This window comes from Peromyscus eremicus, chromosome 1 (assembly GCF_949786415.1).
Source record: "Peromyscus eremicus chromosome 1, PerEre_H2_v1, whole genome shotgun sequence".
Classification (NCBI taxonomy): domain Eukaryota; kingdom Metazoa; phylum Chordata; class Mammalia; order Rodentia; family Cricetidae; genus Peromyscus; species Peromyscus eremicus.
Genome location: NC_081416.1, coordinates 106,610,409 through 106,626,398, shown reverse-complemented (window position 1 = coordinate 106,626,398; position 15,990 = coordinate 106,610,409). Strand labels below are relative to the sequence as shown.

General features: G+C 37.8%; 1 pseudogene; it reads right to left on the bottom strand.

Annotated features, from left to right (window-relative positions):
* Positions 1-13,858: 13,858 nt before the first annotated feature.
* Positions 13,859-15,774, bottom strand: LOC131914079 (high mobility group protein B1-like; annotated as a pseudogene).
* Between the last annotated feature and the right edge of the window lie 216 nt (positions 15,775-15,990).

Genomic DNA, 15,990 nt, shown 5'->3' with positions numbered 1-15,990 from the left:
TATGAAAAAGGATGTGTGGGAATCTGGAGGCCTCATTGTTACTGTGAAGATAAGCTGTGGTTTAAGTTTTCAGTATCTATAGTCTCTGTGAAAACACTCCTCATCATTCCAGATCATATTCTGTTTGACTACTTAAAAGATTGTGTGCTTTCTTCCTGCCTTGGTAACTGTCCCTATAAGTCTTCTGATGCTGGATCAGATCCTTTCCCTTTAAATGTAACATCATGAGCTTGTTTCTGATGACTAACTTTATTCTTATCCTTGGTCAACTGATTAGGAAGCAAAAGATTGGGGCTTCACAGAAATGGTGGTGGTGGTGGTGGTGGTGGTGGTGGTGGTGGTAATCAGATATTTTCTACCTGTGTTGCAAGGGTCTAACTGGATTATTAACTCCTGTTTCATCTTGAGGCTTTTTTTTTCCTGGATGAAAGTTTTTTTTCTTTATTAAGAAAATTTTTATTCAGCTAGGCGGTGGTGGCATACACATTTAATCCCAGCACTTGGGAAGTAAAGCCAGGTGGATCTTTGTGAGTTCGAGGCCAGCCTCGTCTACAGAGTAAGATCCAGGAAAGGCACAAAGCTACACAGAGAAACGTTGTCCCGAAAAACCAAAAAAAGAAAAAAAGAAAAAAATAAGAAAATTTTTATTCACTTTACATACCAACCACAGGTCCCCCTCTCTTCCCTCTTTCTATTCCCCTAGCCGACCTCCATGACCCACCCCCCATTTCCTCCTCCAAAAAGGCAAGGCTTCCCATGGGGAGTCAGCAAAACCTGGTACATTCAATTGAGGCAAGCCCAAGCCCTTCCCCCTACATCAAGGCTGTGCAAGGTGTCCCACCATAGGCAATGGTCTCCAAAAAGCCAGCTCATGCACCAGGGTTGGATCCTGATCCTACTACCAGGGTCCCCTTAAGCAGACCAAGCTACATAACTGTCTCGATTATGCAGAGGGCCTAGTCCAGTCCCATGGAGCTCCACAGCTGTTGGTCTAAAGTTCATGAGTTCCCACTAGTTTGGTTTAGTTGTCTCTGTAGGTTATCCCATCACGATCTTGATGCCCCTTGCTCATAGAATCCCTCTTCCCCCTCTTCAAATGGATTCCTGGAGCTTAGCCTGGTGCTTGGCTGTGGATCCCTGCGTGTCCTTCCATCAGTTACTGGATGAAGGCTCTATGATGACAGTTGGGGTATCCACCAATCTGATTACCAGAGTAGGCCAACTCACGCATCCTCTCCACTGTTTAGTAGTCTAAGGTGGGGTCATCCTTGTGGATTCCTGGGAACTTCCCTAGCACTCGGTTTCTCCCTATGCCCATAATGTCTCCCTCTATCAAGGTATCTCTTTCATTGTTCTCCCACCCTGTCCCTGTTCCAGTTCAACCATCTAGTTCCCTTATGTTCTCATCTCCCATTCCCTACCCTTTATTGTTCCCAACGCTCCCAGTTTACTCATGGAGATCTTATCTATTTCCCTTTTCAGGGTGATGCATAGGTTCTTCTTAGGGTCCTCCTCAGTAACTATCTTCTCTGGAGCTATGGGTTGTAGTCTGATTATCTTTTGCTTTACATCTAGTATCCACTTATGAGTGAGGCTTTTAAGACCATCTATTCAAATCCATCCAGTTTGACCAATTGGTGATGTTTGTGTGAGATTTATTGACAGTAATGGGAAAACTGAACTCCTACTCATGTATCTAGGATCACAGCAGAAGAATACACTGGAGAGAGAGGATCACATATTCTCCCAGCAGAAATAAAAGATCATTGCTGACTGACAATGATAGAAACATTTAACCAACACTTAATTGAGTAAGAATTGCATGAAATAGCTGGGACATCATATTTTCAGCACAAAACCAGAGAACAGGTTGTTTTGGAAGATGAACCAGAGTTTCTAGTTTTTCTCTATCTGTAACAGGGAAAAGCAGAACTGAAGCACCTTGCCATATAAATGCTCAGATTTTTTTTTAAAAAAAATTAAGTACGAAAGAAGGAAAAAATAAAATATACTACTTTAGTATCATGATGGGTATCCACCATTTTAGATCTTTTTCCCTCCTTCGAAAACATAAGGAACAAGGCTTTACATTATAAAAATGATATTTAATTTTATCATTAATTACAATTGAGAGAAGCAGAAAATGTTAGGATTAAATGAAATAGTCTTCATTCTAATACTGTAACCATAGGACCCACAACAGTTGTCCATTACACAGAATATGCACAGAGTATTAAAAAATGGATGAATGAGTGATCAAATGTTTAAGCAAATTACCTAGTCTGGGGGAATCTTCAGCAGTTGGTGAAATGACTATGCTAATCATGATATTAAATATGAATATGATAATGTTGAGCAAAGAAATCCGAATGTAAGATAGTGACTGCACAAATGACTCTGAAACTTCAGCAGACATCATATCACCTCGAGGGCTTGTTAGCACACAAGTTGCCGAATCTCAGCACTGGTTTCTGCTTCACTAGGTCTGCCAGGAGCTCCAATAATTTGCATTTCTAGCAAGTTCCCAAGGTCCCATGCTGCTGACCTTAAAACCTCATTGGAGAATCGGATGCCTATGGCATGTTTGCAAGTACAGGGAACAAGAAAATAAAATTATACTCAGCCAACTACTGAGAAACAGTGATTGACTTTGGCAAATGGGATCATGACTCAATTTTATCTTCTCTTTTCAATTGCCATTTTCTTTTTTTTTTTTAAATATGATTAACTATTGGTCAAAAATGGAAACTAAGAATGTTTAGGAAGCCTGTTGTCAATTTTGGGAAGGAAGGACTAAACCTGTACCATGGGGTACTTAGAACACCTGCAGAGATCTGTGACAGGAAAAAATAAGCTGTCTTCCTTTATTGACAAGCCTTCTGCCAGCATAAGGAGAGAGAGGGTAGTTGAATTTTGAAATACATGGGGTAGGTGCTATATATTTGACACGTTTTACTTAAGACTCACAATAACTGAATAAACGAGAAATGGTAAGTGAACAAAGAAAAGCAAAACACAACATGTGTGCAATAAAAGGTGATGTTAACTATTTTGGACGTAAGGTGAAGAAATGGGTGGAGGGGCTAATATGAGTGACTGTATTACTCACTTCACTATGTTAGATCTCCCTGATAACAAACAGGTGCTGCAATTGACACCTAAAGCCATTGTCTTCTAGAAACATGTTTTCACTCTTCTACAGCAGACCCTACAGTTTTGATGATTAGAATTTCCCAAAGAATGGGGTTCATTTTGATGGATGCTCAGTGTGCGCTGGGTAGGCAATACAGAGGAACTTCAGATTTCCCGCACTAACCTTGAGTCGTGTTAACACAATTGCTTGAATATTTTCCAGTTGTATGTCTGGATCTTTCTGTTGCTCTCTCTTCTAGTATATAGATAACTTTGGGCCATGTCGAAGGGCTCCCCTGAGCTCTACTCCCAGATGGTTGACTAGGGAGAGCAGTAGAGGAAGGCTGAGTGAGTATGGTCTATGCTATTCAAACTTTACCCTGTTAGGCTTTGCCAACACTGGCCACATTTAGCTCCCACAGCCTTTACCTACTAGAATTCTTCCTTTGGGATACACATCTACAGGTTCTGCATTTGCATTCTTACTTTACCCATCTGATGTAGAGCTATTAGCTGGTCTCTTTTCTGTGTCCTCGATGTTGTACTTCATTCCCTACATACTCTTTTGGTTTTTTTTAGTTGCACCCAGACCTTTGCCCATAGTTCCACCAGTAAGTTCTCCTCCTTTCCTTCTGGGTTCTTTGCCAGTATACCTGTAATTTGTTTCAACTTCTGTGTATAGGGAAATATTTTTTGTTCACAGAAATCAAGAAACAAAAGCTCCCCACTTTCTAGCATGGGCTTTCGGGTAAACCATATCTGTTGAAATCTTCACGCTTATGATTTCTTCACTACATGACACAAAAGTTACTTGAGATGCAAATTTTCCTGCAAAATTTGGGGTTACCATTTTTAATTTATTTAGTTGTTATGAGTCTTAAGTAAAATATTTCAAGTATGTAGCACCTAACACACATATTTCAAAATTCTACTTCCCTATCTCTCCTTATGCTGAAACAAGGCACGCCAATGAAAGAAGACAGCTCATTTATTCTCTTGTAGATATCTGCAGCTGTTCTAAGTGTCTCATGGTGTGGATTCAGTCCCTCCTGCCCAAAATTTACAGCAGAATTCTGGACAATGTATGTCCATCTTTGTGATACAGTCATGTTCTTCAAAGAAGAGCCCTATAAAAAGACACATTAAAATGCTAGCTTGTCTGCAGAAATGTATCTTCTATTGAGAAAACCACAGATTGGTCCCCTTATTTTCTAGAGTATGTTAAGTTTCATAAGAGGGCTCACCCTGATGGTCCCAATTGTTTTTATGTAAAGATACAGCTTCACTGTATCTGGTAAGGTTTTGTGATATGACAAATCATAGTTTTGTGTGAGGTAGATTACCAGATAAATTATGAGTGTATAATCTTACTTAGCTCTTAAAATAAGCCTGTAAATATTGTGCTAACTTAATTCCCCCCACTACTTAGGAGGAGGTTTTGAAACTTCAGGTAAATTGACACTTAAAAATGCTAGTGTTAAAATAGTGACCTCTTTGAGGTTAATGTGTGGTCTCAATATGCCAGTAGAGTGTTTTTCTGGTTTTGTATTTAGAAAAACAGTATAGTTCTGGAATAAGTATGTGTTTTGTGACTGTGTTAGATTGATTGGGCATATCAGGATCCTTGATGTCCTACAGCTATAAATTCAAGATATGAGGGCATGACTCTATCCATCACAAGCTGTGTGATGATAGAGGAAAACGTACTTGAACACCCCATACTTTTTTCATCTATTAGACAACATTATTCCTAGTACCTGCCTGATAGAACACTTTCATGATAGTGGTGCCAGTAAATTTCAATTTCTTACATGTCAATAGCCAGTTTTCTAAATAGGGCACATGCTGTGGGATGGTCTGTATGTCAAGTGTGTTGCTGATTGGTCAGTAAATAAATCACTGATTGGCCATTGGCTACGCAGGAAGTATAGGTGGGACAAGGAGAAGAATTCTGGGAAGTGGAAGGCTGAGTGAGAGGACACTGCCAGCTGCCACCATGACAAGCCGCATGTGAAGATCCTGGTAAGCCACGAGCCATGTGGCAAGGTACAGACTAATAGAAATGGATTAATTTAAGCTGTAAGGACAGTTAGCAAGAAGCCTGCCATGGCCATACAGTTTGTAACCAATATAAGTTTCTGTGTTTACTCGGTTGGGTCTGAGCAGCTGTGGGACTGGCGGGTGAGAGAGATTTGTCCTGACTGTGGGCCAGGCAGGAAAACTCTAGCTACAAATGGCGCCCAACGTGTTGGCAAGAGTTTTCACCTAAAACCTGAGTAAAAAGATTCTAAAACGGAGCTAAAAACAGCTCCTAGTTGTCTCTTTTAAGCTAGCGGCAGCCTGCATATTTGAGCTACTATGGCGGGTTCCTGGCATGCATGCTCGACCTGCAGTATGGCGGGAATGAGGCCTCTGCAAGTGGCACATTAAGCTGTGTGGTGGATTTAGCCTTTGCTAGTTAAAAAAAAAAAAAAAAAAAAAAAAAGAGGTTTCTGGGCTACACGCTGCTTGGATAAAAGCATATACCCACAATAGTTCCCAGAGCTGGTGGTAAAGTACCATGGCCATGTTGGGAAGCTGAGGTGGGCAGAGCCAGCAGCCACAGCTGCTGCAGTTTAAGGCAATAGATTCACAATAAGACAGATTCAGATGTAATAGTTTACAATGTGTGTAAAAATGTACGTAGGCTTGAAAGAGAAAGAAAAAGGAATATATACAGTTATATAAAGAAATAAATAGTTTTTAAAAATAAAGTCTTTAAAGAGACAGTAAAGGTAGTATAAAAATAAGCCACATAAAAATGGATATTACACAGAGAGTCTGGATTGTGTTGTCTTTGGGATTTTTAACTGCAGAAAAACATTTGATTGTAAAAGCTGTTGAGTTATGCCAAAATGTATATTTTAAAGGTACCTTGACTTCAAAATTTGGATATAAGGATATGTTGCTTTGGAAAGGAGACTCTACTTTTGTTTCCACAGAAAGCCAGAGGCTATGGATTTGTTCCAGATTAAGATACATCAGGTTTGACCAGCCAAGACCACCTGAAAGGTCTCCGATGACACCATGGCCCAGATGATCCAACATCCAGAACCGTTTCAAGGCAACTGGCTCAGACGATACACCCTCATGGACTACTCCATAATCCTAAAATATTCTTTGTGTCCCCATAAGATACAGCGCCCCCCTCCAGCAGGAAGTAGTAAGAGAAACTACGCCCAAATTCCCAAATATACCAAGCTGACTTTGGAGATATGCAAAGGTTGAAACCTTCCTTTTTAAGAAAAGAAAAGGGGAAGTGCTGTGGGATGGTCTGTGTGTCAAGTGTGTTGCTGATTGGTCAGTAAATAAATCACTGATTGGCCATTGGCTACGCAGGAAGTATAGGCGGGATAAGGAGAAGAATTCTGGGAAGTGGAAGGCTGAGTGAGAGGACACTGCCAGCTGCCACCATGACAAGCCGCATGTGAAGATCCTGGTAAGCCACGAGCCATGTGGCAAGGTACAGACTAATAGAAATGGATTAATTTAAGCTGTAAGGACAGTTAGCAAGAAGCCTGCCATGGCCATACAGTTTGTAACCAATATAAGTTTCTGTGTTTACTTGGTTGGGTCTGAGCAGCTGTGGGACTGGCGGGTGAGAGAGATTTGTTCTGACTGTGGGCCAGGCAGGAAAACTCTAGCTACAGGCACACCTTTTCTTCTTTCTGTACTGTTTTTTGTTCAAATGTCCACCAACTCTTGACAAGATGATTTTTTAAATTCTTTATTCTTTTCCCTAGTTGAACCTTTTTGACTATGTAATCCTAAGGATTACATAGTCAAAAAGGATTATATCAATTTAAATCTCCAATAGAGCCACTTGATGTGGAGACAGAGAAAACTCAAATACAAAAAGTCAGCTTCTCCCCTCCTGGAACATTAACGTAATGTTAATATACTTCATGTATTTCTGAATGTATGAACCAGCAGTGGTCTAGCTGCCTCTGCAAAGCACTGCTACTTTTCACTGTGCAGTTTAAATTCTCCTTAAAGACATGACTGAATAACAATTAACAGATGAAGTTCATAGCTCCAGCAACTGAAATCTTTAGTCAGCCCTCTAGAATTCATTAGGTGCCACTTGTTTGAAATTCTTCCTTGGTGAACGTCACAGTCTATCTATGCAGGTAGAGAATTTCCTTTCAATGTCAAGTTATAGCCACAATAGGATATTTAGATGGTAACTTGTATGCAGTCTTCAGATGTAGCTGTCAAAGACATTGGTGCATGAGAGATAAACTGAGGCTCCAACTATGATGAAGGCAGAGATTCACTTCTTTATCTATGGTTTCATACTGAAGTATATTTACTTGGAAATACTCAAAGAGGAATTTTCACATGAGACTGAACAGATGTTGACTGTGATATGAGAGGGAGGGCATGATGTCCAAGCAATCTCTAGGCAGTCAAGTTAGGGAGTCAACTTAGGGAGGTGGTCACTTCTGGTGGCTACTCATGAAAAGAAAAGGAGTTGGAGCTGTCCTAGTATATAGTGTTAGTTGTGGCAACTAAAATTCTGATTTTGATTCTTCCATTTTTACAAGGATACCTATATGGTAGACAACCTCTCCAGCTCTGATGTCCTTCCAATACAAAATGGAAGGTGGAAGTGGAAGAAATTAGCATTTAACTTACTCCTACTATCTAGATATTATACCAAATATTACATCCATCTCCTTACCTCTCTCTTCAGTCACAGAGCAATGTATGGAGACATGCTCTTCCCTCAGATGAATAAATTGAGAATGAAGTAATGCATATCCCTGTTGGAAATGATAGAACAGATTCTGAGGTTTGCACTTAAAACCAAATGTTTGGTCCATTATGTACCATTGTGAAGAACACCCCAATAGACAAACAAAAATTGTGTGGTTTCATTTCTAATTAGCTATATTTCACATGCACCAATTTATAGGGATGGTCTAAATGTTCATTAATAGAGACTTATTGATAACACTTGTTGAGAATGTCTAAGAATCTAGAAGCTGTGCAAATTTCACTGAGACAGGGGAGGGTTAAGTTTAACAGTGACCTGCAAGTGCAGCTCCATTCTTTAGTTAAAAATCTTTCAGGGCATTCTTGCACATAATAAATACCATCATAAGTTAGTGGCAAATTACTCTGAAATCAGCCCTATTATAGTAGAAATGTTTCTCCAGTAGAGATTTGATGAGAATAAGAATACAAATTTTAATCATTGATGATGATATAGGCAGATTACAGTATCAATTTTGGAAGATTATGCCACTTGAAGACATACAGGAAAAGTTTTCAAAGAATATGAGCTTCTTAAAATTCAGATTTGTCCAAAAAGTTTTTCTTGCTGGGCTCTCCTCTAAAGTCCCTTCTCATCTACATATGAATAAGATCAATAGTGAATTTAAAGAATCCTTTCTATGTCTCCACAATGTGCCAAAGTCTATGCCAGTTTCTGAAACTGGAGGGGCAAAAACCAATAGCTCCTGAATTGGAAATACTTGTAATTTTTGTGGCATAGAAGATATTTTAAAAGTTTGGAAAGCATAACATCAGAGGTATTGTTTTTATATCAGAATGAATTTTGTCTACATCTTCAGAACTAGCCATAAAAAAATCAACAGAAATAACATGGACTTACCTGTTTAATAGGACCAGATCCATGTCATATGATAGAATTTGCAAAACACAGTACTTACTATGCAACTGTCTTTATACAGTAATCCTTTTTCCTATCTATCTGTTAGTATCTTATTCATCATCCAGTCTTCAGCTGGGCCTCATATTACTCATTAAACCATGCTGGTCCTATCTTTGGCTCCTTGAATCTCAGCAGTAGTATTCATTTGCTTGTCTATAGTGCAAATATAAAATTCTGTTATAGAAGCAAAATTATTAATTAAGCTATATCATTTCTCCATTCAAGAATGTTAAGCTCTCTGAAAATAAATTTCATGTCTGATTTCTCACCATATTCCAGTGTTTTGATAAGATTTTTGTATGTCATTTTAAAGAATAACTGGAAGGGACAATATATGATTGATTTGCAAAATCAGCTCTTTGCTTCTGTTTTATGTTGTCACTGAAAGTCACGCCAATATCAAACACTTCTGGTCCATACCTTTCTAGTGACAGATTGTTTTCATTATTCTTCTTCTGTTTCTTTGTCTCTGCTAAGGTAATAGTGACCAGCTTACCAAGTTTACTGGCATCTGGTACTCCTCAGTCCTCCTTATCTTTCTTTAAATTGAATGTAGAATAATTAATTTTGTAGCTTTTTTTCTTTCTTTGATTTAATGGCTTTCAACATTTTTATAATAAGAGAGATGGAAAGAGAAAGAGACAGACAGCAGAGAGAATCTCAACAGCTGACATATATGGTTATCACTGTGTTTTAATAAAATAAGGAAGCCTAACAAATGAGACCATTTTAGGTCCTAATGAGGTAATTTGGGGTTTAAGAATGATATAGGAAATCAATTGACAAAGAGGAGCCAAAACAACATTTTTTCTGATGAAAATTGTCTTCAGAGTTAAAAATCAGAAGGCAGAGGCATAAGTGTGCATCTTTTGATCAATAGTATACTTCACAGGAAAGCAGCATTTTAATATCAGACAGACCTGTTTTAACTACAGAGGACAAGAAAATACCACCCACTACACATAGTTTATATTGTTTATGATGCATAAGGCATATAATATATAGTGAATGTTGAATATTGATAAATTACTTTATAAGAAATAGATTAAATACTTAGATAAATGTAACTCATGTTCAGGTAAGCAAAATTGGTATTTATGTCTCATTGGTTTTATTTATCATATTTTTATCGGTTTTAAGAACATGTAACCTAACTCAGTTGGCAGAGGTTCTGTAATGTAATAACAAGAACTAAAATTAATCTAAGCTTAATGTTTGACAAGATTGTGTAAGTCCTAATTATATTGATCTGTTATTGCTCTAAGAATTTTATAGTTTTAGACATTTCAGCAAGTTGATTATTGAATTAATTTTTGTGTATAGCATGAGATAGATTCTGACTCCATTCTCTGGACTGTAGAAAGCTTATTGCTTGTGTCCTGTCAAACTTAATTATATAAGTCAAAAGTCAACTCTCCACAAATTGTTAATCTTCATTGTCAGTTTGACTGGATTAAGAATCACCATGGAGCCAGGCAGTGGTGGCACATACATTTAATACAAGCACTTGGGAGGTAGAGGCAAGTGGATCTCTATGAGTTCAAAACCAGTTTGGCCTACTAAGTGAGTTCCAGGACAGCCAGGGCTACACAGAGAAAGTCTATATCACTTCCCAATAATAATCATCATCATCATCATCATCATCATCATCATCGTCATCATCACTTTGTAAACATATCTGAGTGTGTCTATGAGAATGTTTCCAGAAAGTTCTAAGTAAGCAAGGAGGAAGGAGCAAGGAGCATGGAGCAAGAAAGTCTCACTCTAAATGTGGGTGGCACAATCTCCATAGGCTGGGATCAGAACTGAATAAAATAAGAAAGTGAGTGAGTGCCAACATTCACCTCTCTCTGCTTCTGGATTGTACAGAAAATGTGAGCAGCTGCTTCCATGCCCTCCCTGACTTGATGGACTGTGTCCCCGTGAACTATGAGAGGAAACAAATCCCTTCTTCTTTAAGGCTCTTTTTCATAGTCATGATGAAGCTAACTAATACTGTGGATTTCCAGACTGCTCTGAAATTAGAAATAGCATTTAAAACTTGTCCTTCCGTATCAAGAATTTATTTGCGGGGAGTCTTTGTCACTGGAATTATCATATGAATTTTAGAGCCTATTTGTCAATTTCTGCAAATGTGCTGTAGTTTCTGGTGTCCTTGGAGAGGTCTCAGTTAAAAACAGTGGGTAGACGCTCCGATACATCATCTTCCTGCCATTATTTCCTGGTGTATTTCTCTCGGTCACAATCTGAACTACTTGTACCCAGAAGAATTAGTGCACTGAGAATATTTCATAAAGATCAGGATATAAGAAAACTCATAGCTGACAATCCCTCAAAAAGAACTGTAGTTAGAGTTGTAAAGAACCATATGTAAGACTTGATTAAGTGAATATCACAGAAGAGGGAATCTATAAAGTAACTCCAGGAGTAAATTGGGCTTTTCTAACTTTGGGGAAAAGTGAAACTTTCAAAGTTATTTCAAAAACACAAAACATTGTAATCAACACTATCAGGGTCATTGTTAACATCTTCCTGCTAGGAGTCCTATTTCAACAATTCTGAAGTAATAGCTATTATTATTTTACATTATAGATAAAGAAATGAAATCTGAAGTATGATAGAAATTTGTATAGATGAAAACAGTAAAGCTTATCCACTATGAGCTTTCACAGACTGAATGCTAATACATGTATTAACTATTTAGATATAAATAAATATCCCTAAACCTGTATTGCTTTAATATTAAGTGAACGGATAACAATGGTAAATGGAGGACCAAACTACTACTCCATTTCTACATTGATATAAAAGTCAAGTTCATTGTATAAGAATGATAAAACCACTAGAGATAGCATATCACCCAGTAAAGGAGTCATTATCTAACAGGATTTGAGGACTAGAATAAACACCTATGGAAGGCCAAGAGAGTGGATAAGAGGTTATTTTACTTTACAAAGTAGAGTTCTTGATGCAATCAATGAAAGCTTAATAAGAAATGAGTAGAGAAATTAAATTCAGGAGATACAGCAAAAGGTAAACTAAATTAAACTTGTTAATATCCCCATGAAGAAGGATAATGATCAGCTTCCAACTGGGATCATCGACCTACAGTGATTTTATTAATGAAGATGCAGAGTTGGAAGTTTCTCAACCATTTGCTCTTTAGGTAAATTCCTGGTCTCTTTCTCTTTATTAATTATATAATAATATGGATCAGATTTCCTTTCTTACTATAAATGAACGTATTAAACAATGAAAAAGTTGTCCTAAAGTTGAGATCTTGACAAGAAGCCACAGACATGAAGTGAACCCCAGAACTTTTGTAAAGAGAGAATTTCTATAATTTACTCCTGTAAAACCTGTCCAGAGAATGTTGGTGCCAATGAGTGGGAGAATATTAAAGTTGAACAAAAATGTGGTTGTTTTTTGCATAATGTATTGTGTTGGTTCCAAACCATACAGAACATTTTATTAATTCTTTATTACAAATGCATCACAATGTCATCTTAATGGAAAAGGTTCCCAAAATGGACACAATCCACATATAACTGACCTTAGATTTTATACCAATGGTGTTCTAATTTGTTTAATGCATTTTTTCAACTTTAATTTTTTTTTACAATTTTGTAAATGCATTCTGTTCCTGCTGTCAACCCTCTTTTCCCCCATAAACCTGTCTATATGTTCATATCTATTAGTTTTATTTTGTGCCTCACTGAGATTAATGAAGGCCATCTATGTGACCATGGATTTGAAGCTGTCTCTTGGAGCATAGTGGAAACAAATATAAAAATAATAGAAAAATTTGAAAATGGATTCAAACTAAAGACATGGGTGCAAAGTTTTCTTGCTTTCTAAAACACATGTATTTATGTGTATACTTATTTTTATTTACATATTTATGTGCATTTGTGTGTGGATACATGCTTGTGTATGTGGGTGACTGCCGAGGACTGAATAGGTTGTCTGATCCCCTAAAGCTGGAGTTGTAGGTGGTTACAAGCCACCTACCATAGGTACTTGGACAATAACTCAGGTGTTTTGTTCAGGCAGTGTGTGCTCTTAACTACCGAGTCATCTCTGCAGCCCAATTGTGTATTTACTTATTTGTACATACTAGTTCACATCTCTGTTCATATGTATACAAATACATATGAACACACTTTTACATATACACAAATACACGTAACGTTTTTTTTGTGTGAATATATTTATATGCATGCACAGTTTAAAAGTTTTAAAAATATTTGTTTTATCATTTTTGTGTGTGTGTGTGTGTGTGTGTGTGTGTGTGTGTGTGTGTGCTTTTTTGTATGTGTGTGTGGATGCCATTGGGGGCCAGAAGAGTGTATTGGATTGTCTGAAGATGGGATGACAGGCAGTTTTGAGAAGTCTGACATGTGTGATGGGAACTGAACTCAGAGCAGCAAGCTTTCTTAACTGCTGAGCCATCTCTATTATCCATATGAATATATTTTTATCATTTTTCTAACAAAGATTTATAAAATGAAGATACCTGTCCAACAGTGAGCACCTACTGTTCACATCACTTCCACTTAGTCTACAAGATGGCTCAGGGGCACATACCACTAAGCCTGAAGACAGAGTTCAATCCCCAGAACACATTTAGGGAGAGAGCTGACTACTGGAGGTTGTCCTCTGACCTTCACACATACACATCATGACATACACACCATCCCTTCTCCACGCAAAGAATAAATAAACATAAATAAAATAATTTCTAAAAAAAGTTTTTATTCTTCATGTCCATTTACAGCCACCACACTGTACCAGGCAAGGTGAGTGGCTATTGAAAACACCACCAGGCCAGGGGTATCTAAAAACACATTTGGTAGTGTGTTACCTATATAAACAAAAAGACACTGTACAGTTTTAAAAAAGTCTTACACAGCTTCATATTTCAACCTTTATTCTTTAAAAGGTCTGAGTTTTGTATGGGGTGGTTAAATACTTCATAGGCAAGAGAAAAACTGTGCTAGAACCAACCTATTCATCATCATCATCTTCATCTTTGTCTTCCTCTTCTTCCTCCTCTTACTCATCCTGCTCATCCTCATCCTCATCCTCCTCTTCCTTTTCTTGCTCTCTTCAGCCTTGACTAATCCTTTTCTCACTGCCTCGGGATTTCCTTTAGCTCTGTAGGCAGCAATACCATTTTCGTATTTTTCCTTCAGCTCAGCGGCCTTCTTTTCACAGGGCTGCCTGTCGTCTGCCGCCATGCTGTTCCACATGGCCCCCAGTTTCTTCGCAGCATCACCAATGGGTAAGTCAGGATGTTCTCCTTTGATTTGGGGGCAATACTCAGAACAGAACAAGGGAAGGCAGAAGGAGGCCTCTTGGGCGCTTTGGGGTCCTTGAACTTCGTTTTGGTCTCCCCTTTCAAGGGATGTAGATTTTCACTTCACTTTCACAACGAGTATTGTCAGCTTTTTCAATGTCTTCAAGTTTCCCCCTTTCTTTAGCAGACACAGTCTTTCACCTCTCTATGAGTACTTCGTAGAGAACCCTGAGGAGCAGACAGAAGCAGCCAGGTGCTTTTCTTAGACTTTTCCTGGCAAGCTCTCACAAAGAATGTATGTGAGAACATTTTGCTTCTCGGCTTCTTCAGCTCTCCTTTGCCAACGTTTAGATGTTTTTCCTGCGCAAGGTAGCGTTGCCCAGTGCCTGTCTGGCTATTGCTTGCCCCAGCGCTGTCTCTATGGAGCTCACTGTACTATAAAGGTTGTGAGAGAGGGAGCCAGATGCAGCCTCAGATACAATAATTTTTAAAAATTCTAATCTCAGTTATGTGTGTTTGTGTGAGTATGTGAGCTAATGTACACAATATGTGTACAAGTGTCCACAGTGGCCAGAGAGCATTGTATCCCCTGGAACTGGAGTTACAGGTAGTTGGTCTCGGGAACCAAACCTGCAAGAGCGTTTAGTGCTCTTAATCTCTAAGCCATCTTTTCATTTCCATAATACTTTTTTTTTTTTGAAAACCCATTTTCATTGTATGATACAAATGCTTCCCAGATAAATGACTGATTTCAGGGTAAGGGTAGAGTAAGTACTCGGTAAGCCAGGGAAATGTTCTTTTTGAGATAAATAAAATGATTAAAATAAAACTTCTACAAAGAAAAAAAATGGAAAGAAATTCACAGTGTAGAGAGATAGCCTATTAATTGGTAGAAAATGCAAATCATATATTTGATAAATGATTAACATCTTAAATAAAGAAAAAGCTTTAAAATGCCAAGAGTAAGAAATAAGGAAAACTAATTAAAATGAGCAAGGAACCTAAATATATATTTCTAAAAAGAAGGCATACACATGATCAAAACACACACACATACACACACACACACACACACACACACACACACAAACACACTATATGTGTATTCTTTCTAATCATTTAGAGATATATAAGTAGAGTTGTAGTGAGATATCATCATACTCTGGTCAGAATAGATATTATAAAAAAAGATAAAGTACAATGATAGGGAGAAAAGAGAAACCTTGTGCACTTCGAGTGGGGTTGTAAATTAGCATAGCAATTATAAGAAACTAGATATCCCTAGAAAAATAAAATTATAACTCTTTTGACCTCCTAATCCCACCTCTAGATTTTATTGAACTTGTATGAAGTTATGGACCAAAGAGACTTCGTTATTTTGCTCATTGTCACACTGTTCCCAATAGCTAATTCAGAGAACTGACCTGTAGGTCTGTCAGCAAATGAAGGGAGAAAAGAAAAACAGAGTATTTATAAACAACTGGCTACTAGTCAACCCTAAACTTTAGGGTTTAAATCTACACAAATGGACCTGGGGAACATGCTAAGTGAAGCAATCAAGTCAGAAATCATCAACATCAATGTCGTCATAATCATCATTGTCATCACTACTGTCAATCATCATTATTGTAAAATGTGTAAAGTGCAATTGTCTAAGAACTTACTATTTCTAAGGAAATGTTTTAAGGTATATTTAAGGTAATGGAATATGGTGTAATTCCTACATGTAACTTGAGAGCTGTTCTGAATTTTCCAGGAGTAATCCAAGCCAGAGTTCTATTTGAGAGATACTCAGCAGCAAGTTGGTATTCATAATTAAAGTTAACTATAAAGAGGATGT